Raw genomic sequence first — 24,796 nt, forward strand, 5'->3', positions numbered from 1 at the left:
TTCTTTTTTTGGTGGTAGTATAGACAAAAAATTATGAAAGTATTTTAGGTATTTTTTAGAGTTGAGTCAGCCAATATGTATGTTGATATTAAAGGAAGACTGGCTTTTCAGTGTGATTAAAGTAGAATACAAATGTGGAAAGATATATGGCAAAAACCAAAAAAAATTCCTTGTAATTTATGAATTCATGGTTTCTACTATACATATGTGTATATGCCTCTATCTGTGCATCGTACATTTATATTTGCTTTTGCATGTGTCCATATATTTTGGTGTATTCATTCATGTGTATTTTTTATGTACATGTGCATGCATATGTTTCTTAATTCCATTGGGTAAAAGAGCCAGGAACAAAAGACACTCCAACAGCAATAAGTAAATCTAGTTTCTAGATGTTGTTATGTAACACGATTTCTCCCTGTAATGAAGCAGTGACCTTCAGAGAAGTGGCCAATCCTAGGACTTTGAAGGTAGGTATAGATGAGCCTGACACATTGTATTAGCTAAAACCCATGGAGTGCTCAAAAAAAAAATAATGGTAGCGTGCCACATGAACATGAGTAGTACAATAGGGCTTCCACTGGACAAATCTGTAACAATTTGAACACAAAAAAGATTAAGTACAATAAAGAGTTATAAACAATTGGAAAATAGACATTAATTTAGCCATATCCAATAATAAATAGATCAAATCAATGAGTCAGTCATTGGAAGAGAAGAGAGGGCTCTTGAGTACAGTAAAATTCCAACGGCCAATTGTTTAATGCAGAGGAAGTGTACAATTTGGAAAACTAATATTTTGCATTGTCATAGTGAAAACAGGATCAGAAAAGAGCCATCAGTGGATGCTAATCCAGGTAGAAATTTTTGATGAGGTATAGGGCATCTGCATAGTCTGTTATCACATATATGCACACACACATATATATGGATTGTGTGTGTATACACACATACATGTAAGTATACATGTATACATGTGTACACATAAGCACACACACTCCTAAAAAAGCCTTACACCATGCAGATGTTATTTGACTAGTTGCTATTATTAAGTTTACTATTGTTGTTTTTAATATATTATTTTCATGTTTCTGGGTCTGGCAATCTGGGTTGCTTTCCTTTTAGCCAAGATCAGGTTCTCCTGAATCTTCTCTAACCAGTCTACGACGGCTTATTCCCATTCTCCATCAGCAGCTACAAGTAAACATTTGAGCTAGGGCTAGAGTAATTATAACAGCTACCACTAAGGTTGTCAGTGCTGGGATTTAAGAAAGCTGGATCTAGCCGTGTTTTGTGGCAGTGACGCTCTCAGAGTAAATGCATCTGAAAGGAAAAAATGGTTTGATTTGTGTACCAAGAGGCAGTGCATGATATGAAAGCAGCTCAGCCTTGTTTGTAATGACTCCGAAGTGGCCCTTCCTCACACACTCCATGCCAAATAAATCAGTTTTTCAACTTTGACTTGCACTTGACACTGCCTTTAATCTGTGAACTATGAAATGCAGAGAAATCTTGTGCGCACTTCTCTCCCCCATCTGTGTGTGGCTGTCAGGCGAGCAGTCAACAGCACTCTGTAACAGAAGTTAATTGGAAGGATCTGGATGTCTCCCGCTCCTTTGGTAATTATCGAAGTCACTCTCCTGGCATGGAAGAGAGCCTCTTGCCTCCACACTATTTGATAAAGAGACTCGTTTTCCTCCTTATATAGTCCCAGAAGCCAAACAAAACTAAGCACTTTCTGTTTGTTTGATAAACCCCAGAATTATTTTAAGGTTGGATACACTAAGCTTTAGGTTCAATTCAATTCAATTCAAGTGCATTTTAAAACCTTTGAGAAGAAGATGTGTCTAATTTGCCTGTTTGTCCCCAGTGCCCAGCCCTGTACCTGACATATAATAAATGTTCAGTAAGTGGTAGGAATTTTTATTATCAATACTATTATTATTAACACCTGTCTCTAGTTCCTGTTACATACAAGTCATTAAAATGAGCATTTAAGTGGGAAAATGTTTAACTCTACAGTTGCACACATTTGGGTTGCAATCCTAGCTCTACTATTAACAGCGATATTATAGGTGAACTATTTCATCTCACCGAACATCACTTTCCTCTCTAACACTGTTGGAATTATATATAATGCAGAAGGTTTTATCTATTAAATGAGTTAAAACTGTTACAGTGCCTAGTACACTGACTGGCATACAATAAGTGTTTAATAAATACTAGTTTTCTTCCCTCATTTCTTAATGTGTTTAGAGACCATTTGAGTCACTTGTTCCACCCATGACTGGTATTTTGCTTCAGATCTTTGACTTTGACGTTATTAATTTAGGACCAGAGAAGTTCTATTTTCTGTCTTTGCCCTCTATCACTCCCAATTCCAATATCTTTTCTATTTGTCTCATTTTAGGTAAAAGACATCTTTTAAACAGGGCTTAAAAAACTCAAACAAGATTTTTCTTGTGATTTTTATTTTTATTATTTTTATTCTTATGTGGCAACCACTATGTCATGCATTGGAAATATAGGAATGAGTACAACATGATGCCTTCCCTTAGGGAATTTGCAGCCTTGTCAAGGAGACAGGGATAGACAGACATACCCAATTCAAATACAGTATGAGCAGTTTTCAGCGAGAGAGATTCTTAAAATCAAAGTGATATGTGAGAACTGTCAATGCCTCTTGTTAGGAAGCAGGTGAATTGCATTGATGAAAGATTCAGGTAGGAGGTTCCCTGTAAAGTGGGCTTTGAAGGATGATCCAGCATTTTCTGGACAGGGAATGGGCGAAAGATCATTCTACAGAGAGGGGACAGCATGTGCAAAACTACACAGTGATGCATGTGATAGGAGATGAAAATATGTATTTACTGACACTGGTTACATGCTATATTATACATGTCTACAATTAAAGAGTATCATTCATGAGCTATGCTACAGAGTCAGATGTTTTCAGACAGGTAACTGGTGGTGGTGTAGAAGGTAAGTTGCAAATATTCCATACCACTTCTGAGGATGGAGTAAGGATGTAGCTGCCTCAGTGGGGATTAAGCTTCAGAAATGGCATTTCATCAGGCTTAGTGGTTACCTGCTGAACTGCAACACCTTGAGCATTAATTCCAGTCTGTAACCAGGGGCCACAGAAGGGCCAGACTGATTTTTTTTAAAACTAATCGAGAGGCAGATGATGCACAGGGAGAGCTTTTTTTAGTCACTGATCATGTGACTCATGGAAGGTCAGAAGGGAGAGAGACTGAAGGCAGGTGGGAGGCTGAGTAGGGACCTGGGATAACTGTCTAGATGATGAGTTCCTTCACTAGGACAGTGACAATGGTAATGGAGGAGGAGTATGAATAGTTTAGGAACATTTGCATGCAGCTTCAGGAAGCCGGCGGACATTGAATACAGAAAGTGAGTGAAGCAGATAATTTGTATACTTTAGTGACAGATGGCATGATAATGTGGAATCAAAAGGAACTGTCGTTTGAGTTTCTTAGCCCTAACTTGTTCTATAAAAAGAGGATTTGTATTTAAACAAATGATTAGACTTGTCTGTAGAAATGTAAGGAGTAACATAATTCATTAACCTATTTTTTCTAGTGTCTGTACTTTACTGCTACTTTAAAAAAATGAAATTGGAACTCAAAGCTAATAATTTGATAAATTCAGAAAGCTAGTAATAGTCCATAATGATTTTATATGGCATGATAAAGGATGACTACTGCCTTCTAAGTCATATTTTCACTGAAATGGAAAAACACTGAAAAAAAATCACAAAAACATGATTTATAATGTTGATCAAACTCCCCTAATTTTCCATAGAATTCATTTAGTGTTACTTTCTCATAAACGTTAATAAACTCACACAGTAGTGCTTATTGAATCACCATTGTAAATCCCAGCTGTTGCCAAACTTCACAAATTAACCTCAACAGTCCATAGTCCTAACCTTAGACAGGGGAAAGCATTTGGCTGAATAGAGTTAAATGAACAAAGTACTGTACCTGGGGCTAAAGGGTGGTGAAGATAAATTCACTGCAAGGCAGGAGCCAAATATATAATGGATTTTGAGCTTTGAAGATCCAATTCTATACACATTCTTATTATTCTGCAAATTGTTTCTAAAGTGCTTTATTAAAGCAATCAACAAATACATATTTTGTACTTGCTGCTTACAGAGACTTTTGATAACCTAAAATGCATACTTCTGTGGTCGGTTTTGCTCTTAGAGTACAGAACCAGCTCTTCCTTAGTGTTTACGCCATTTATGGTGTACTAAGATGCCTCTTTATCACAGAAATATGACTGTCTGTAGCAAGAATCCTTGTTTTATTTTTATTTCCACTTTATTGATGAGAAAAAAATGAGCCTCTGAGAGATGAAGTGAATTAATTGTCAAGGTCACCAGGGTTTGAACATAGGTTGATAGATAGTCAGTTTCTTTCCCTCTCCATTATATTATTTAGTCTCACATCCTTTACTATTCACAGGGTCTCTTTTCCTTTCCTTTCCTTTCCTTTCCTTTATAAAAGGAGCTGTTTCATGCAACTTGCATTTTTATAATCCTTAATTCTTTTCTGTGTAACCGTTTTATCCCAAAACATTGTTAAATAATGAAGAAGTACAATAGATTTAAAGGAATAATATTGAAATTTTTTTAATTGGACTTTTTAATTGAGATATAGTTGCCATACAATGTGCTATTAGTTTTAGACCTCAAATGTCATGTTAGATCCAGGAATACAGCATAATGCATCATCAGTGTATACGCTCTTCAGTGTTCACCGCCTTAAGTGTAGTTACCATCCGTCACCATACAGCGCTATTTCAATATTATTGACTATATTCCCTATGCTGTACTTTTCATCCCATGACTTATTTATTTTATAACTGGAAATTGTTCCTTTTAATGCCCTTCACCTATTTGGCTCATCCCCTACCACCCTCCTCTTTGGCAACCACCAGTTCTCTGTACTTACAAGTCTGTTTCTGTTAGGTTTTTTTTATTTGTTCCATTTGTTTTGTTTTGTCTTGTTTTTGTTTTTATATTCTGCGTTTAAATCATATATTATTTATCTTCCTTTGTATGACTTACTTCACTTACTATGATACCCTTTAGGTCCAACCATGTTGTCATAAATGGCAAGATGTCATTCTTTTTTTTATGGTTGAGTAATATTTCATTGTGTTTGTGTGTGTATACACACTTGCTGTATATATATTGCCACAGCTTCTTTATCCATTTAACTAATTAGGGACAGTTAAGTTGCTTCCATAATTTGGCTATTTTAAATGATGCTGCAATAAACATAGGACTGCATATATCTTTTCAAATTAGTATTTTTGTTTTCTTTGGGTAAATTCTCAGCAGTGGAATTACTGGATCATATAGTAGTTCTATTTTTAATTTTCGAGGAACCTCCACCTTATACTCCACAGTGGCTATGCCAATTTACATTCCCACCAGTGCATGAGAGTTCCTTTTGCTTCACATCCTCACCAATACATGTTATTTGTTGTCATTTTGATATTAGCCATTCTGACTGGTGTGAAGTGATAACTCATTGTGGTTTTGATTTGCATTTCCCTGATGAGTGATATTGAACATCTTTTCATGTGTCTGTTGCCCATCTGTATGTCTTCTTTGGAAAAACATGTTTGTTAAGGTCCTCTGCCCATTTTTAATCAGATGATAAAGATGATGATGATGATGATGTTGATTTTGGTGTTGAGGTGTATGAATTATTTGTATATTTTGGATATTAACCTTTTGTTGGATATATCATTTGAAAATTGAGTTGAACAACTTTGGGTATACATTTTAAGACAAATAGATTTTCATTTTTAATGTGTCCATACTAGTAGCTTTTTAAATGTGTTCTCATGGTCAGATGTTGTTTTTCTAAGCCTGCATTCCTGGCATAAGTCCAGGGTGGAGATAATTGTGCATATTTTGTATTCTGTTTTCATCAGCGCTGTCTATTGTCCCTTTATGATTATAGTACTACAAGTAAATTTTTAATTTTTTTAAATTTTTTAATCTTTTTAATTTTTTACTTTACTTTTTTTAGAGAGAAGCATGAGTGGGGGAGAGGGACAAAGGGAGAGAGAGAGAGAGAGAGAGGAGAGAGAGAGAGGAGAGAGAGAGAGAGAGAGAGAGAGAGGGAGAGAGAGAGAGGGAATCTTAAGCAGATGCCATACTCAGCACAGAGCCCAATGAGGGGCTCGACCCCATGATCCTGGGGTCATGACCTAAGCTGAAATCAAGAGTTGGACACTCTACCAACTGAGCCACCCAGGCACCCCCAGGAAAGTTATATTTTATTACTAAATGTGTGATATTTTTGCAAATTACTTAATCTTTCTGGATTTGGTTTCCTCTTTCATTAAATGGGGATAATAATCAAATATCGTGGGGGTGAGGTGAGGATTAAGTGAACCAGTGATTTAGATGAATAGATGGATAGGTAGATAAGTAGGTAGGTAGGTAGAAAGATAGAATTGAGAGCAGTACTCAGTAAGTGAAGTGTAAGTCTAAGGAAAATAGAGTTGACTATTCAACAACATGAGGCTTGAGGGCACCAATTCCCCTGCATAGTCAGAAATTCACATAGAACTTTTGACACCCTAAAAACTTAACTACTAATAGTAAGAACCTCAAGAGATCACTTTTTATTTCAGCACACAATTTACTGGAGACAAGAACTGCCCATGCAGAGATGATTAGAGTCACACAGCATTTTAAGCAAATACTTGGCAACACTTAGGCTCACCACAATGGCAACAAGAGGTGGCTACAAAATTATTACAGTAGTAAGGTGTCTGCTATAGTTAATTTTATGCAGTTATGATTTAATAGTGCATCTTTACATTTGTTTCCATTTCTTTCAACTGTGAATTATGCCCTGTACAATCTGTGTTTATATGCACAAGTTTTGATAGATTTTAACTTTTTGTAATAGATTTGTGTATATCTTATAGGGTAAATGATAAAGTAGACTGGTATCAACATGTATGCATTCATGAAATATGCAACTTTAAAAAAAATAATGTTTATTTTTGAGAGAGACAGAGACACACAGAGAGAGAGAGAGAGAGAGAGAGAGAGAGGGAGGGAGCATGAGTGGGGGAGGGGCAGAGAGAGAGGGAGACAGCATCCGAAGCTGGCTCCAGGCTCTGAGCTGTCAGCACAGAGCCTGACGCAGGGCTCAAACTCATGAACCACAAGATGGTGACCTGAGCCAAAGTTGGACGCTTAACCGACTGAGCCACCCAGGTGCCCCGGCATACCCAACTTTTTAAAATTTATTTTTTTTTTAATTTCTAGGCTTTGTGGCTTGTCTGCTAGTTTTTTCAAATCCAAAAAATTTTCCAATATATTTATTGAAAAAAAATCAGCATATAGGTGGGCTCACACAGTTCAAACCAGTGTCGCTCAAGGGTCATTTGTACAAGATGTGTATTTAGTAAAGTTAACATTTATTTAGCACTTTTTATATGCAGGGCCTATTCCATGTGTTTATCTGTACAATCATATGTTAATATCCATTATATTATGAGACACCTGTCTTATTATTTTTACTTTACTGAAGATAAGAGGGAGATTTAGATTATACGTAGTTTGCTGAAGGCCCCACAAGTATCAGATGAATGGAGCCAAGATTTAAATTCATATCTTACTGACTTTAAAACCCATGATTGTAAGCCATACTTTATGCTATATTTTTAAATTTACTTCCATTTGTTAAGTTGTATGTAAATAACCTACTATTTGATGTATAGATGCTGGTTTATGGAGAAAGCACATATGAACTAAAGTGGTGTAATTAAATATCAAAATGTCAAGAGCCTAGGAGTAGCTAAAGATTGAACATTCTAATATAGACTGTTATAATCAATCCTAGTTCATAAAATAAAGTGCTAAGGACCACATTTTGCCTCTTTTCACACTTCCTTTGAATGACTATTATGAGATACAGTTGTAGTTTTTGTACAGGACTGAGTTGAGATGAGATTGAAAAAAGATATGGGAAGTTCTCCAGTCTAAATAAGTGTCTTGTCAAGTTTAAGCATTTGTAGCATGTTTGATCATCCTGGTCCCCAAATGTTTGGAGCCTCATAAGATCAATGAAGTTCCCAAGTTTTGTGGCCAAATTAGTATTCATTTTCCCTTGCTTTCCCATGAACTATAGACACCACAGCTAGTTAGTGCCAACAATTTATAAATCAAGGCTAGCATTAAAGTTGTGTTTGTCAATTTTGGGGTATGAAATGATTGATGGTATGTAGAATTGAAATGGTGTAGTGGAAAGAAAGATGGGATTAATCTTCCTGCTTTGTCATACAGTACCTTTGTGATTCCAGACAAGCTACTGTGTCTTTTTGTCTCACTTTGCATGAGATTTAAGGTCAGAAAGCCCTAGATTCAAATCTTGTCTCTGTTCCTTAATAGCTTTTTGACCTTAGGCAAGGCCTTTTACTTGTTTAAATCTCAGTTATATATTTAGTAAAAGAAATTTCCTGTGAATACTTGCTTCATGGGGTTGTGAGGATTAAGTTAGGATAATATATGTAAAACATTTGGATGTCTGCATTGAACATAACAAGCATTTAATAAATGTAAGCATTACTGAACATGTATATCACATTTTTCCTATCATTTGTATTTTATCCCCATGTGTTAGACACTGTTGTAGTGCCTGGATGTAAAATTTATATACAAGCATACCTTGGACATATTGCTGGTTCAGTTCTAGATCACTGCGATAAGATGAATCTTATAATTAAGTGAGTCAAAAATATTTATTTGTTTTTACAGTACAAATAAAAATTATGTTCAAACTATAGCAGAGTCTATTAATTGTGCAATAGCATTGTATCTGCAAAATCAACATACATACCTTAATTAAAAATGCTTCATTACTAGAAAATGCTAACTGTCATCTGAGCTTTTGGCGAGTCGCAATCTTTTTTGCTAGTAGAGAGTCTTGCTTTGATGTTGATGGTTGCTGACTGGTCAGGTAGTTGCTTAAGGTTAGGGTGGCATATTACCCCTACTGTGGGTAGAACTACTTTTACAGTTAGAGTCAATCCTCTCAAACTCTGCTGCTGCTTTATCAACTAATTTTATGTAATATTCTAAATCTTTGTTGTCATTTCAACAGTCTTCATGGCATCTTCACCAGGAGTAGATTCCATCTCAAGAAAGCCCTTTCTTTGCTCATCCATGGGGAACAACTCCTCATCTGTTCAAGTTTTATCATGAGATGTTAGCAATTCAGTCACATCGTTAGGCTCCACTTGTAATTCCAGTTCTCTTGTAATTTCCACCACATCTACAGTTATTTCCTCCACTGCAGTCTTGAATTCCTCAAAGTCCCTCATGAGGGCTGGAACCAACTTCTTCCAAACTGCTGTTCATGTTGATATTTAACTTCTTCCCAATAATCATGAATGTTATCATGGCATCTAGAATGGTAAATTCTTTCCGGAAGCTTTTCAATTTACTTTGCTCAGGTACATCAAGAAACATTACTATGTATGGCAGCTATAGCCTTATGAAGTATATTTCTTAAATATTAAGGCTTTAAAGTCAGAATTACTCCTTGATTCATGGGCTGCAGAATGGGCATTATATTAGCAGGCATAAAAAATGATCTCATTGTACATGGCCATCACCTCTTGGGCGACCACATGCATTGTAGATGAGCAATAATATTTTGAAAGGGATCTTTTTTTTTTTTTTTTTGAGTGGTAGGTCTTAACATGGGATTTAAATAAGTAGGAAATTGTGTTCTAAACAGATATGCTGTCGTCTAGGCTTTGTCATTCCATTTACAGAGCTTCGGCAGTGTAGATTTAGCTTAATTCTTCAGGGCCCTAGGATTTTCCAATTGGTAAGCGAGCACTGGCTTCAACTTTTAAGTCATCAGCTGTATTAGCCCCTAACACAAGACTTAGGCTGTCCTTTAAAGCTTTGAAGGCGGATGTTGACTCCTCTTCTCTAGCTATAAAAGTTCTAGACACCATCTTTTTCCTCCAAAAAGCAGTTATATCTACATTGAAAATGCGTGGTTGAGTGTCGCCACCTTCATAAATTATCTCGCCTAGATATGGATAACTTGCTGCAGCTTCTGCATCCTCCCTTGCTGCCTCACTTTGCACATTCATGGTATGGAGACGGCTTCTTTCCTTAAACCTCTTGAACGCGCCTCTGCTAGCTTCAAACTTTTCTTCCGCAGCTTCCTCACCTCTCTCAGCCTTCACAAAATGGAAAGAGTTAGGGCCTTGTTCTGGGGGATCAGGCTTTGGCTTAAGGTAACGTGGCTGGCTTGACCTTCTATCCAGACCACTAAAATGTTCTCTATATCAGCAGTAAAGCTGTTTTGCTTTACCATTCATGTGTTCACTGGCATAGCACTTCTAATTTCCTTCAAGGACTTTTCCCTTGCATTCACATCTTGGCTGACCGCCGTGTGTGAGAGACCTAACTTTTGGCTTATTTTGGCTTTCAGCATGCCTTCCCCCCTAAAAGTTTAATCATTTGTAGCTTTTTAAAATATTTTTTAATGTCTGTTTATTTTTGAGAGAGACAGTGTGTGTGTGCAAGGTGGGGAAGGGGCAGGAAAAGAGAGAGACAGGATCTGAAGCAGGCTCTGTGCTGATCGTGGCAAGCCTGATGAGGGGCTGGAACTCACAAGCCATGAGGTCATAACCTGAGGTGAAGTCAGATGCTTAACCAACTGAGCCACCCAAGGGCCCCTCGAGCTTTTGATTTAAAGTGACATATGTGAGATTCTTTCTTCCTTTGACTTGAACACTTAAGAGGTCATTATGGGGTTATTAATTGGCCTAAATTTCAACATGTGGTATCTCAGAGAATAGAAAGGTCCAAGGAGAGGGAGAGAGAAGCAGAGGAACCGGCTGGTGGAGCAGTCAGAACACACCCAACACATAGTTACGTTTGCTGGCTTTTATGGGCACTGTTTGTGGAGCCCCAACACAACCATAATAGTAACATCAAAAATCAGCAATCACAGGGGTGCCTGAGTGACTCAGCCTGTTAAGCGTCCGAGTTGGGCTCAGGTCATGATCTCACAGTTTGTGAGTTCGAGCCCCGCGTCGGGCTCTGTGCTGACAGCTCAGAGCCTGGAGCCTGCTTCAGATTCTGTGTCTCCCTCTCTCTCTGCCCCTTCCCCAGTCATGCTCTGTCTCTCTCTCTCTCTCTCAAAAATAAATAAACATTAAAAAAAAAATTAGAATAGGGGCGCCTGGGTGGCTCAGTCAGTTAAGCACCTGACTCTTGGTTTCGGCTCAGGTCATGATCTCACGGTTCGTGAGTTCAAGCCCCACATCGGGGTCTCTGCTGTCAGCACAGAGCCCGCTTTGGATCCTCTGTCCCCCTCTCTCTCTGCCCCTCCCCTGCTCTCTCTCTCTCTCTCTCTCTCTCAAAAATAAATAAACATTAAAAAAAAAAAAAAGAATCTCAGCATCTGGCACTTCACAGGTATTCACAAGGAGTGGTTCCTTTCACATTGGTGTCTGCCTCAGACCAGAAGGATACCTTCCTCATCCATCACAGCTTATTGATTGATTGTCAGTGATCAGAATTCTATGCTTCAGAGAATAGTCACAATATGAAAGTGATATAAAGGTCAAAACTTAACACCACTGATGATCGCTAAAACAAAATCTTGGCTCACACTCCTGGTCTCCCTATCATAATCCATATATATCAGCTCATCCACCTCATATTGTACCTGCTGTTACCTGTCACTTTAGATGTAATTTCTGTCTCAGTTGCGTGACATTGTGATTCAGATTTCCCCAGCTATTATAGAAACTAACTTCCATGTACACACTAAGGTGTGATAAGTGACACAAGTGCACATTTATCCTTCAGATGTTGCTCACAGTGAGAGGACACTGCGGAACTTTAAGTTACACAGCATCATAGAGTGAGGATTTTATGGGAAGAAAAGGGGCTACTGAAAGCCACAGAACCATATACAAATGCTGATAGATAAAAAATAAAGTGATAGTGATACCATGGTGGAGGGATGTTTTATAGAATAATCTAATGCCACTACAAGAAAATAGGGTAATCATTTGGAAAAAAAATATTGAGTCATTATTACAATATGGCAAAAATAACAATACATGTCTTCCTATTAATATTTCTGATCTTTCCAGCTATGGCACAAATTTTGTCTCCTTTCAGTGAAAATGTGTAACAGCCACTGGCATTCATGTCATTGAGCCAATGTCATGAAAGCTCAGAGCATCATTTCAGCCTAGGGATCCAAAGTGGTCATTGAAGAATGCTGAACTCTATGCCTGAGTTCTCCTGGTGGCCAAAATCTGGCCTCTCAAGTGCCAGAACCTGGCATAAATATATGGCAATAAGTAGAAGATTTTCATTAATAGATTACTTTTTTTTACAAGCAAAATATTTTGAAAATAATTTGACATTTTACAGTTCATTTTAGAATATTAGTGATAATCACTAATTAGAAAATTAGTGATATTTTTCTGTGACAAGTGATATTTCCATTTATCACTGGTAAAATGTAAATACCTTACCATTATATGTGCACATATGCCCATAAAATGTAAATATATTTGTATTAGGGACCTAGTTAATATATGGAGACACAATGATGAAGAAACATGTCATGAGATCTACCTTCAGTAAGCTTCTGCTCTGTTGAAGAAATCAAACTTGAAAACAGTTAGTGTTGGAGTGGTGGTAGGAGTGGTAATGGGATGGGATATCCATGATAATATGAGATCACATAAAAGGAACACCAAATGCAGAGTCAGAATTAGGAAAGACTTCTCAAAAGAGGTAACACCAGACTTCCCATAAGGATGAGCAGTGGGGTTTGAAGGAAGACACTAATCCAGACAGATGGTAGTTAGATGCAAAGGACCAGAGACAAGTGGGGCATGTGATATATTCTAGGAAGTGGAAGAACTTCAGTAAGACTAGGGTATAAATCAGCAAGAAGACAGACATTGTTAAGGTATTATAGTAGAAAAGGAAATAGAATAACTTTGAGAAAAGACAAAATTGTACACATGGCTTTTCTGTGTAAACTTCTCTAACCTCTAAGATAAATGCTCACTATTCCCTTACTCCCCATGGGTCCAGAGACCCTTGGATTGATGTGCCTAGAGAAAAATAATAATTACTGCCTGTTGTTTGCATGGTAGGCAAGGAATAGTCCTTGGTTATTTCTCACAGACCATTAAAGCGAAGTAATCTTCAAAAGCCTTTATATAGGAAGGTTAAAAGACAAAAAAAAAAATTGAGTGAAATTTTCATTCTAGTGGAGCAGATAACAAGTAGACAAATAAATGTGTAATATTGTATTAGATATCAATAAAATATGAAGAGAATTAATGCTTGGTGACTTAAATCAAGTGAAAATGCTATAAAATGGGCCCTTAGAATAACAGTTATATAAAACTTCTCTGATTTCTCTTAAACCAAGGAACTTTTTATACAGGATATTAGAATCCTTCTAACTGGATCCAGTAAATCCTAAACATTTATCTACTAATGGTATTTTTTTCTTTGTTTTCCTGTCCACTGTTCTTTTTTTTTTTTAATGTTTTCATTTATTTTTGAGACAGAGAGAGACAGAGCATGATCAGGGGAAGGGCAGAGAGAGAGGGAGACACAGAACCCGAAGTAGGCTCCAGGCTCTGATCTGTCAGCACAGAGCCTGATGCGGGGCTTGAACTCACCAACTGTGAGATCATGACCTGAGCTGAAGTCAGATGCCTAACCGACTGAGCCACCCAGGTGGCCCTCCTGTCCACTGTTCTATTGCATATTGTAGAATAGATCATATTCCACCTATCTGATACCATGCAGGTAAGAAATTACTTGGACTCAGGAGGTTGAGAATGAGATAGAAAAGAAACAGGTCTTCTTTGTATCATTTGTAGTATTCCAATAAAAGAAACACTTCTCATTTTCCATTAACTTTATTGTGCCATTAATTATATAAATGTATAAAATGCATGTCATATCACAAGCTAAAGTGGCATGCTGCTGAATTATGGTTAAAAATGGAAACTTCTAAAAAAAGAACTGTAACTAATAGAAAGCGTATGAGCAAAACTAAAAATTAACTTCACTGTTTCTTTCCCAAAGGCAAATCATGAGGAATAAATCTGATCAAAATAAAACTCCACAGCTCACCCATTTGTTTACTAAAGAGACCTCGTTTTTCCTTGATGCACAACTGTTTCCTCTGTTTTAAATGTTACTAAAAGATAATAATTTAATTCATCTCTCAGTTTCCAAAGTAATTTACCTTCTCTAGTATTGTTTCAGGGTTTAGAAGCATGCTTTCTTATCCAAGTTGTGCTTACATGTTAAAATCAAATGACGGAATTATTGCTTATGACTCTTTACATTTCACTTAGCTGCTATAGAATATGATACCTACATATAATGAGGAAGCTTTCTAGTATAATTCAGTTACAGGAGCTAAACAGATTATGTTGTCCCCTGACCATTTATTCTACATTGAATCTTAGAGAGGTTTTAGTTTTGTATTTGTTCTTCAACAGTGTGTATAAAAGATGCACTAAAAGCTGCTGCTTTCTCAACAACATCATGGTCACAGTTAGTTAAATATTTAATGTCACCAAGCACAAGGCAGGGCATGCAATGAGCATGAACTTAACTATGAAACCACTGTAATGGGTTTAGGTCCCTTGGGTCTCCAATGTGCTCTGTACTGATACAGTAAATGAGGGAAAAGCCTCATCAAAATGCAAGTTTAAATAGAAATCTGTCCTGCCACATCCGTTGACAAGATTAATTATAGATCTCTGAACCTGATGTGTTTCTTAATAACTTGCATCCCTTTCCTAGTATGCAGTCAAGCTGCAATATTTATTATAGCCTTGTGTAATTCTGTATAATTCTCTTTTCCAGAGTAACACTTTCCCATATATTTTAGGTCTTAATAACTTAACTGAGTGCCTGATAAAAATCTCCATTAGTGATTTGCCATTAGTCCTTGCATTTGTTCATTGAAATTAAGATAATTATTTTATAATAGTAGCGAATTTCTGAAAGAATGCAAGAGCTCTCTCCATAGGAAAATTCAGCCATTTTCTCTAGTGTATATATCTTCAAATGAAAGGACAAGGCAGTAAATATAGTAAAAATTATTAGAAGGTATTTTGCTTTATGAATTACCCAATCTGCCTTAAAAGAAATGAAAAGAAAAAAATAATGACTCAAATGATTTTTTAAAGCTTAAATTATGGTGATAGTAGATCCAGTACACTGTTTGTATTTTTAAAACAATAGGTTTTTTTTTTTTTAACAAAGGAGTTTAAAACACGAGTTTACAGTGAAACAGACATAGAACTGAATCAGAGTATCAGTGTTTACTAATTGGGTAAAGTTATTCAGTGTTTGATCTCTAGTTTCTTCACTTATAAAATAGAAAAGTTAAGCCAAATTTTTGTATTTGTTATGATGATTACATAATATGCTACAGAGAAGGTGATTACCACAATGCTTGGTCCATCACAATCACTAAATGTTAGCTTAAAAATAAATAGCTCTTTCTGTCTCTGGCCGCTGGTTCTGTCCACCTGCAGTGGATGGATGGTCGTGCAGAACTGCTCCAGCTTCCTGATCAAGAGGAACAAGCAGACACATAACACAGAACTCAATAACCTGAAGACTCGTAACTACTTCTGCTAGAGTGGGCTGATTCACCACAAGACTGCGAGTGTGGAGCTGGTGGCTGATGGCAAAGGTGTAGTGGTGGCCGTGAAGGGGAAATCTAGACAGCAAAAGCCCGCCACTCCTCCCTGTGGCCCGTCACCAAAAAGACTGCCCAGGGCACTCTCAGCAGCATCAGGCACATGATCCACAAGAACAAGCCTGAGATGGTGATGAGGGAGCAGGTCGCCCTATCAAGAGCTCCTGAATGCCTACCCCCCAACTCCAAAGCAATAAAGATGTCAGCCACCTAAAAAATAAATAAATACACATAATGCTTCATACAGATTGAATATCTGCCTAGGCTTCCTATTGACCTCATCATCTTAAATTTGAATCCAAGATGTAAGCTTCATAAAAATCTGTACAGTTGACCCTAATGAAGACTCAAATGTCTGTTTTAGTGTGATGCATCCTCATAATGGATTCTTGGGGGGGGGCATTTATTAATATACTATATGCAATATTCTTTTTTAAAGCATATTTTGAAAGAGAGAGAGAGGGAGGGAGGGGCAGCCAGAGAGAGAACCACAAGCAGGCTCTGCAACTGTCACCTCAGAGCCTTATGTGGGGCTCAAATTCACAAACTCTGAGACAATAACCTGAGCTGAAGTCAAGAGTCAGAGGCTTAACTAACTGGGTCACACAGGCACCCTAAATATTCTTTGTATTTTTAAATTTTTTTAAATGTTTGTTTATTTTTGAGAGAGACAGAGCATGAGTGGGGGAAGGACAGAGAGAGAGGGCGACAGAGTCTGAAGCAGGCTCCAGGCTCTGAGCTGTCAGCACAGAGCCCAATTGGGGGCTGGAACTCACAGACCAAGAGATCATGACCTAAGCCAAAATCGGGCACTTAATCGAATGAGCAACCCAGGCACCCCAGCGCCTTCAATATTCTTAAACAAGAAGCCACTAAGCTCAAATTTTCCTATTGTCTTTAATACCTGGGCCAATACTCTTAGTTGCCAGGACAAAATAGCTCATTAGCTCTCTCTACATCTGAGCTCACATCACCCCATGATGTGGTCCAAGCTCTTTACAGTCTTCAAGCCTGCACTGCAAAATAGCCTCCCTACCTGCTACTGACTTGACCTACCTCCTTCATTCATGAATCTGTTTTTCTACCTGATCATGCCCAGTATTCTAGTGGTGATGATACAAAATCTTTATCTCCATTTAGGGGTGAACTGTCCAATCATATCTCAGTTTAGAGAAAGATACAGTCCAGGGGCTGGATGCCCTCTTGGAAGGCAGATTACAGGGTCACTCCGGAATAGAGGCAAAAACAATATTCAGGGTAGTTGACGAAGAGTATCTTAGACTGAGATTAAGTTGGGTGGAAGTCAGTAGGAAAGGAGATGGTAAAAAAAAAAATTAAGGGATAATGCTAGGGAGGCAAAGCTAGTGGATCAGAATCAAGTCAATGAATAATGGGTATGATATTTGTTATTCATTTATTATATTTCTTTAGGGTGGGAACACATTAAAGTAACAATTAGACTGGACAATAAACAAGCTGGTTGTCATCATAAAAATTCTTAGCATTGTCATTAACATCATCATCATCATCATCATCATCATTACCACCACCATCATTAGAGTTCCATTTTCAGAAAAATAGCAAAGTGCATCAGTGTTACATTGAAACAAACAATAGGTTAAAGCAAAACTTGGCTATTATTGTATAATCTGTATTTGGTAAATTATTGATTGATTGTAGATTGATGTTTTACTGAGATATAATTCATTTAACATAAAATTAACCATTTTAAAGTGTACAGTTCAGTGGTTTTCATCCTCCCTTCTGTCTGTATCTTAGCAATCTAATTCACATATTTTTCTTACTACTTGGCCATGTCTTGAAAACATTGTGGATCTGATTCTTAATCAAGATTTACTAATCTGAGTGTGTTAGTTTCTTACTGTTGGTATAACAAAGTATGACGAATTTCATGGCTTAAAACAACACAAATTTAGTATCTTATTAATAAGGTTGGAGATGTTTCTAAGCTATAATCACAGTGTTAGCCGGGCTGCTTTTCTTCTGGAGGCTTTAGGGGGAATCCATTTCCTTGTCTTTTCAAATTTCCAGAGACTGTGCACATCTTTTCCTCATGGCCCCTTACTTCATCTTCAAAGCCAGCAGTATAACATCTTTGAATCTCTCTCTTCAAGAGATGGAGAGATGAGAGAATTCTCATCTTTGAATTCCTCTTGCCTCCAGCTTTCACTTATAAGGACCTTTATAGTTACTTTGGGCTTACCCAGATAATCCAGGATAATATCTCCATCTCAAGATCCTTAACTTAATCACATCTATAGAGTCTCCTTTATTGTGTAAGGGAACATTCATAGGTTCTGGAAATTAAGATGTGGACATCTTTGAAGGAAGGAGTTGTCATTCAGCCAACTACACTGAGATTTAGGTAAATGTGTTATATTGCATGAATATTATTTAAATATGTTTTTTATCGTTTTTTAAATGTTTATATATTTTTGAGAGAGAGAGTGTATGAGGGGCAGGGGCAGAGAGAGAGAGGGAGACAAAGGATCCAAAGCAGGATCCATGCTGACAGCAGAGAGCCTGATGTGGGGCTTGAGGTCAAGAACTGTGAGATCATGACCTGAGCTGAAAGTCAGATGTTTAACTGACTGAGCCACCCACATGCCCCTTGTTTTGTTTTGTTTTGTTTTGTTTTGTTTTTATGTTTAATGAGTTTCTTTATCTCTATGAAATTTTCCTGAACACTTACTTCTCTGGACTTTATAGCCTATGACATTTGAAAGCCCTTCTTTAAGGAGTCTGTTAATTGCCAGGGAGCTTACACTCTTCTACACTGTGTCAATGCCATCTGCAAGGAATTTCTTTTAGTAACTTCCATAAAATACAACTATCACATTAGTCAGGAGTTTTGCTTGTTTTACTAAAAATTTGGAAGTTTGTGGGCATGACCATCAATTTCATTGGTCCCTTCCTTCCATCTCTGACACTCCTTCTGTCCCTATCCCTCTTCTTTTCTCCCTGTCACTCAGATACCCTGGCATCCCCAAATTCTTCTCTGTTTTGCAAAGCAGTTCATTTTTGAACAACTTCAATTGTCAAACTTGAATAACAGCACCAAAGCACTTCAGAGCAGTGGGCCCCCATTGAAGAAGTTTGAGTGTCTGTTGAGGTGGCTGTGTCTATAGCTGACAAAGTGATGTTTCTTCTACTTATAAATATAACACTGATTTATATAAGTGTTGTTATCATAGATAATTGAAAGATGATGCTAAGAATCATTTGGACACATTTTTGGTATGCATGTCTGAATGCTATCTTACATGCTAGTGTTTCTCAGTCATTAGTTTTTTTTAAGTTCACCCAGTTTACCAGGCATTTTGTTAACTACATATCCAATAAAGAACAAAACATAAAGTCTTGATTCCATTGACTCACATTTTTGTTGATCCATGTTAAATTAAGCATTGTTCATCCATATCTTTGGTTTGCTATTGCTTTGGTGAATTGTCTTATACCTACCCTTGGGTAATGGTCAAGATAAATTGATAGCAGTAGAAGACCTGGGTTTGACACTTTTGTAAAGGGTGTTCATTAACTTAATTCCAGTTTCTATGGAAATAGTCATGTTAAAGTTGGAGATTTTTGAAAGATAAAAATTATGTCCTGAATAAGCTTCTTAAAGGAATATTTCAAGCAGAATGAGATCTCATAATTTTCTTTTTTTTTTTTTTTTTTTTTTAAATTTTTTTTTTTCAACATTTTTTATTTATTTTTGGGACAGAGAGAGACAGAGCATGAACGGGGGAGGGGCAGAGAGAGAGGGAGACACAGAATCGGAAACAGGCTCCAGGCTCCGAGCCATCAGCCCAGAGCCTGACGCGGGGCTCGAACTCACGGACCGCGAGATCGTGACCTGGCTGAAGTCGGATGCTTAACCGACTGCGCCACCCAGGCGCCCCGTATAATTTTCAGCTCCTCTATGTGTTCATAATGTGTATATACAGCTCAAAAAGCTTTAAAGTGGCAGGGACTATGTCTCTTTTTCTCTATGCCTGATATATAGTAAGTAATATGAATTAAAGTATTTGTTGGATGATTAAATAAATACATATAGGAATTCATTTAACAGCATAATAACAACTAGCATTTATGATCACTTACTGTGTGCCAGCTGCTGTGCGAAGCTTTGCATATGCATTTGTTATTTTTATTCCTAATATAAGAAAAATAAAACTTAGGGGAATTTAATAACTTCTCCACAATTGTATATCTATCCATAACTTTGCTTTTAGCTATCAGCCTATCTCACCTTCTACTTATCGTACTAAATCATAATTATCTTATAAACTGTTAGGCTTCCTTACTAGACTGTGAACTCCAAGACAGTAATGATTTTTACTTGTATATCTCTGTATCACCAGTGCTAAATTCAGAGCCTAACAAAGAGAATGTGTTCAGTGACTGCTTCTGGATTGAAATCATTGATCTATAGAGATTTCTGGAGAGCAATGACCCTCACCATAAGGGGTCAGTGGAGAGGACTTGAAGATTAGGAGAACTGTACTCAGATAATTGATGCAAGCTGAGCTATACCCATTTGGTCACCCTTACCTCGCAGGTTTTTTTCCAGTAGATAATGCTAACTACCAAAGAAGTTTCAGGTTGAGGGTTGTCTACACCTGTAATTTTGGTATCAAGTTAAAATAAAAACGAGTTAAGCCAAATTCTGACATACACATATAAATTTATTAAATATAGATATCCATTGGCAATCAAACATAAAACAATTTATTACAACCTATATTTTTATCTCAATGTGGTCAAAATCAATGTGGCCAGAAGTCATGTGGTGCTTTTACTTGTACTGACTACCACCTGGTATGAAACTTCACTTGAGGTGGATGTGAACAGGTAACACATATAGCTGTCGTTGGGCAATTGTGTTCTCCTGCGTTATAGTTATAATTAAGTTCTCCTACATTATAAGTTGGATACATGGATCTTTTTAGGGTCAAGCTGTGTCCACTATCTTTGAGGAAATAGTTTACAAGCCTCACTCAATTCTTATATCACGATTCTTACATCTTGTGAAAGGAGAGGGGAGCCTTACCAAAGCATACAAGCAGATCCGCATATCTTAAACATACTAATCAATAAGCCACTAATTTCACCAGTGCAGAAATTTTTTTTACATTCATCAGATTAATTATGAAAGCCTCAGGTGTAGATGGAGATGTATAAAAGAAGCCCTTGTAGTTGCCACCAGTCTTTTTAATATGATGCCAAGTGAACACCATAGAATGTAGTTTTTAATTAGGGTAACTGAGATTTATATCCAAAACTAATAACATTCATAAAATAAAGCCATTTGTGGTAACTTACATATCTATACACACATATGTATATGTATATAGGTGTATGTGTACATATATGTGTGGATATAGGTTGTGTGTGTGTTTATTGTAATCCCTTTTCTTCCAGGGGACATCTGCTCTCTAGAATTAGGACTAAACATTTGTGACCTAGGGGATTCCTGTAGTTTCTCCAGAAGTAATCCATCTTCTGGGAAGCCTCCACTTTAATCCCATTCACATTTTACTTTTAATTGCATCCTCAGTTAAAAAGTTATTTGTAGAAACTTTGTATAAAAAAGAAACTCTGTATAAAATAATTCAGATTTATGTATTTGATATACTACAATTAGTGGATCTTTTTCATATGATATTTTCTCTCTCAAATAATTTATAAACTCATGCAGATAAAGGATTTTTTTTTCATTTTTCATTGCTCATCCATTCATATCACTAATTTTAGTGACATTTAGCTAGGTTTTTTCCATTCTCTCCTTTTCACTTGCATGCCCACAGCTAACTGGGCTCAATACTGTAAATGTTGAATGACTGAAAAACATCCTATCATGAAGCCATCTTTACTAAAGTTTGCAGGTTTCTTTCCCTAATTTCAAAATGCCTTTTTCATTTTAGGTCACTCCAGGTAGCTTGTCTTACAGCATCAGTTCTCTGTTGATTCTCACAGCACGGGGCAAAGAAGAAATCACTGGATCAGGTATGGCTTCCAGTACAAAAAAAGTACTCACTCAAATTAAATACATATACTACACTTCAGAGTGAAAGTTTAAAAATACTCTTACGATTGAGGCGATTGATTTTGGGAATTATTAGAAGTAGGAACCATTTTTTTCTGTACCACAAGATCTCTTTTGTGGAAAAGAAACTATTTATACAAGTACTTGTTAAAGCTTCTACATTGCAATTTACTCCAACTAATAATTACCCTATCAACACATATTCTGTCTAAATGTCTTTAGTCACAGTCCTTCTAATGTAATCTGGGTGTTCATTGTTCTTCTGTTTGATATGCACTGGAAGCTCCCAGCATCTTATTCCAATCAGTATTTGAATGCATTGTCTATTGAAATGAAAGTAACAATGATTAGTAGGACAGATGTTTCCCTTGAATGTGAAAATGTAGGGGTTAAAACCACAAATTAAACTGAATATTCACAGTCTTTGCATGTATTTTTCAAGATGGTTGGATACAAATTTTTGTGTAGTGAAAATCAGGTACCAGTCAAAGTTTAAAGATCTGTGACCTGCAAAATAGATGATATTTGGAAATAACTTTACTTTTACTGTCCACTCTGGACAATAGACAAAGAACTCTAGTATGTTGGTAACATGAAATGCTATTTGCTTTCAATGGATGGTGATTTTCACAAGGAGACTAGGAGAAACATGAAAGTAGAAAACAGAACAATCAGAATTTCATGCCAGGCGCATCCATGCATCAGGGAATTAACAGAAGAATTATAAGAGCTTATTAATGGATTGTCATTCATTAGTATATTACTATTGTTATTAATATTAGATGTGTCTTTGCTTTTTGATTGAAAATGCTATAAAAAATCAGTTGCATATGGCATTTAGTTGTCAAAATTTGAAGACTGTGTAACAGAAATCTGATTTCTCTCATGTTGATAATATTTATCTCCTGTTTCTACATGTATTCCTTAGTTAATATTTTTTACTGGGATTTTATAAGGCCATGAGAAAAAAATTTAAATATAACGTATGTCTCAATGGCTAAATTTAATTTCATAATTGAGGAAATAATTGAGGCCAAGGTGATTCCCATTTTTGTTTGTAAAAACAGTGCAGATCTTCCTCTACTTAACGTGGAGTTATGTATGGGTAAATCCACTGTAAGTTGAAAATATTGTTAAGTTGAAAATCAGTTTAACACACTTAACTTACTTAACTTCATAGCTTATCCAGCCCACCTTCACATGCTCACAACACTTACATTTAGCCTACGGTCAGGGAAAATCACCCAACACAAAGCCTATTTTATAATAATGTGTTGAATATATCATGTAATCTATTGCGCACACTGCTGAAATTGAAAAACAGAATAGTCATTTGAGTATAGAATGGTTGTAAGTGTGTTGGTCGTTTACCCTGGTTATCTTGTGGCCACCTGGGAGCTCCAGCTTCACTACCATTACCCAGAATTGTGAGAATGTATCATAACACCTGCTGGCTAGCCTTGGAAAAGATCAAAATTCAAAGTATGGTTTCTACTGAATGTGTATTACTTTTGCACGTTCTTAAGGTCAAAAAATGCTAAATCGAACCATCATGAGTCAGGGATTGTCCGTATTGTAATTTACACCTTTATTTAAATAAAGTTTGTGTTTATTCCTTCTCAAAACCTTCACAAATAGTACCTGAAAATAGGTAATGAATACAGCTGCAGAATACAGATGATAGGCCCCACTGGGGAAGAATGCCTAGTTAGCTAACCTCCCAAGGAAGAATAATAGGGTGAGCCTTAAAACCCTAATTTACAATGCAAATTGTAAGTTAACCACTTCAAGAGGGTTATCATATCTCAATCATCAGGCTGATAAGAGGTAGCCAATTGTTTTTTGTCTGCATTGCTTGAAGAGTTAATAAAAAGATGATGAGTGTTTTGGGGTAAGAATGATTCCTCTGTCTCCTGACCTCAGAGTTTGTACAGAATTACTATCTAAGTCTCTTTAGATTATGACCCATGGATCTAATCTCCATTAAAGCTTTCTTCACATAGAATAAGAGGTTCAAAATGAAGCATCTTTGGAGTCAGTACCCATGATTAAGAGGTTATTAGTTTTCCTGGTCAAGAAGGTGGCACTACAGTGGGATTTCAGTGTTTCATGATGTCTTCCCTACTTCAAATCTTACACTTCCAACTCAAACGTGTTATTGCCTTAGACTATGGTATTTAGTTAACATGTGCTGTTGTTTGTTTTAATTTCGTTAACTTAACCTAAGCCTATCATTCAACATTTGAAAACTGTGAAAAATCAAATAGATAATAAAATAATAATGTTTCATAGTTCATAAGACTGCCTCCGTGATTCTGGGCAAACCATTTAAATCTTCCTTTTTATTCACTGTATGAAAGGCCTTTGTTGGAGTAGGGATGACTCCTCTCATTGGGATATAGTATCTTTGTTCTTTTAATTTTTTTTTAGTATTAGATATTTATTTAAATATATTTTGGTTGATCCATTTGACAACTACATGAGTGTTTGCTCTTTTTATAGCGTAAATAGAATAAGCTTTAGAGGCAAGTAGATTTAGGATTATATTCTATCCTCATCTTTTACCAACAGTGATTCCTTGCTACAGATGTCACATCTGTAAATGGTAGGGAACAATGATATTATTTAAAAGAGTTTTTCCAATGATTGAACAGGTAATACATTTCAAACTCTTAGTATACTGTGCAGCACAAAGGAAATACTCAACCCTGTTAACTATATCATGAAATTGCCTAGAATATTAATTAGAGTAGTATATGTATATATAGATTAATAGCATCACCACAAGGAATAAGGATGGCATATCTGTTCTCAAATAATTAGTATACAAAAAAAATCTTAACCCTGAAAGTACACTGAAGATAGATTGAAGTTTGAGATTTACAGTGCCTCAGGTTTTATCACTACTGACTATCATTGTAAGCAC

General features: G+C 36.6%; 1 protein-coding gene across 13 annotated transcripts in view; it reads left to right on the forward strand.

The window, feature by feature from the left end:
* TENM4 (teneurin transmembrane protein 4) overlaps positions 1 to 24,796 on the forward strand; it is a 2,920,333-nt gene that overhangs the window by 725,827 nt on the left and 2,169,710 nt on the right. For all 13 annotated transcript variants that reach the window (XM_058690343.1, XM_058690336.1, XM_058690342.1 and 10 more), the window contains one exon: positions 21,749 to 21,830. The gene's annotated coding sequence lies outside the window, so the exon portion shown is untranslated. The remainder of the gene's footprint in view (positions 1 to 21,748; positions 21,831 to 24,796) is intronic.

This window comes from Neofelis nebulosa, chromosome 10, assembly GCF_028018385.1.
Source record: "Neofelis nebulosa isolate mNeoNeb1 chromosome 10, mNeoNeb1.pri, whole genome shotgun sequence".
NCBI classification, from domain to species: domain Eukaryota; kingdom Metazoa; phylum Chordata; class Mammalia; order Carnivora; family Felidae; genus Neofelis; species Neofelis nebulosa.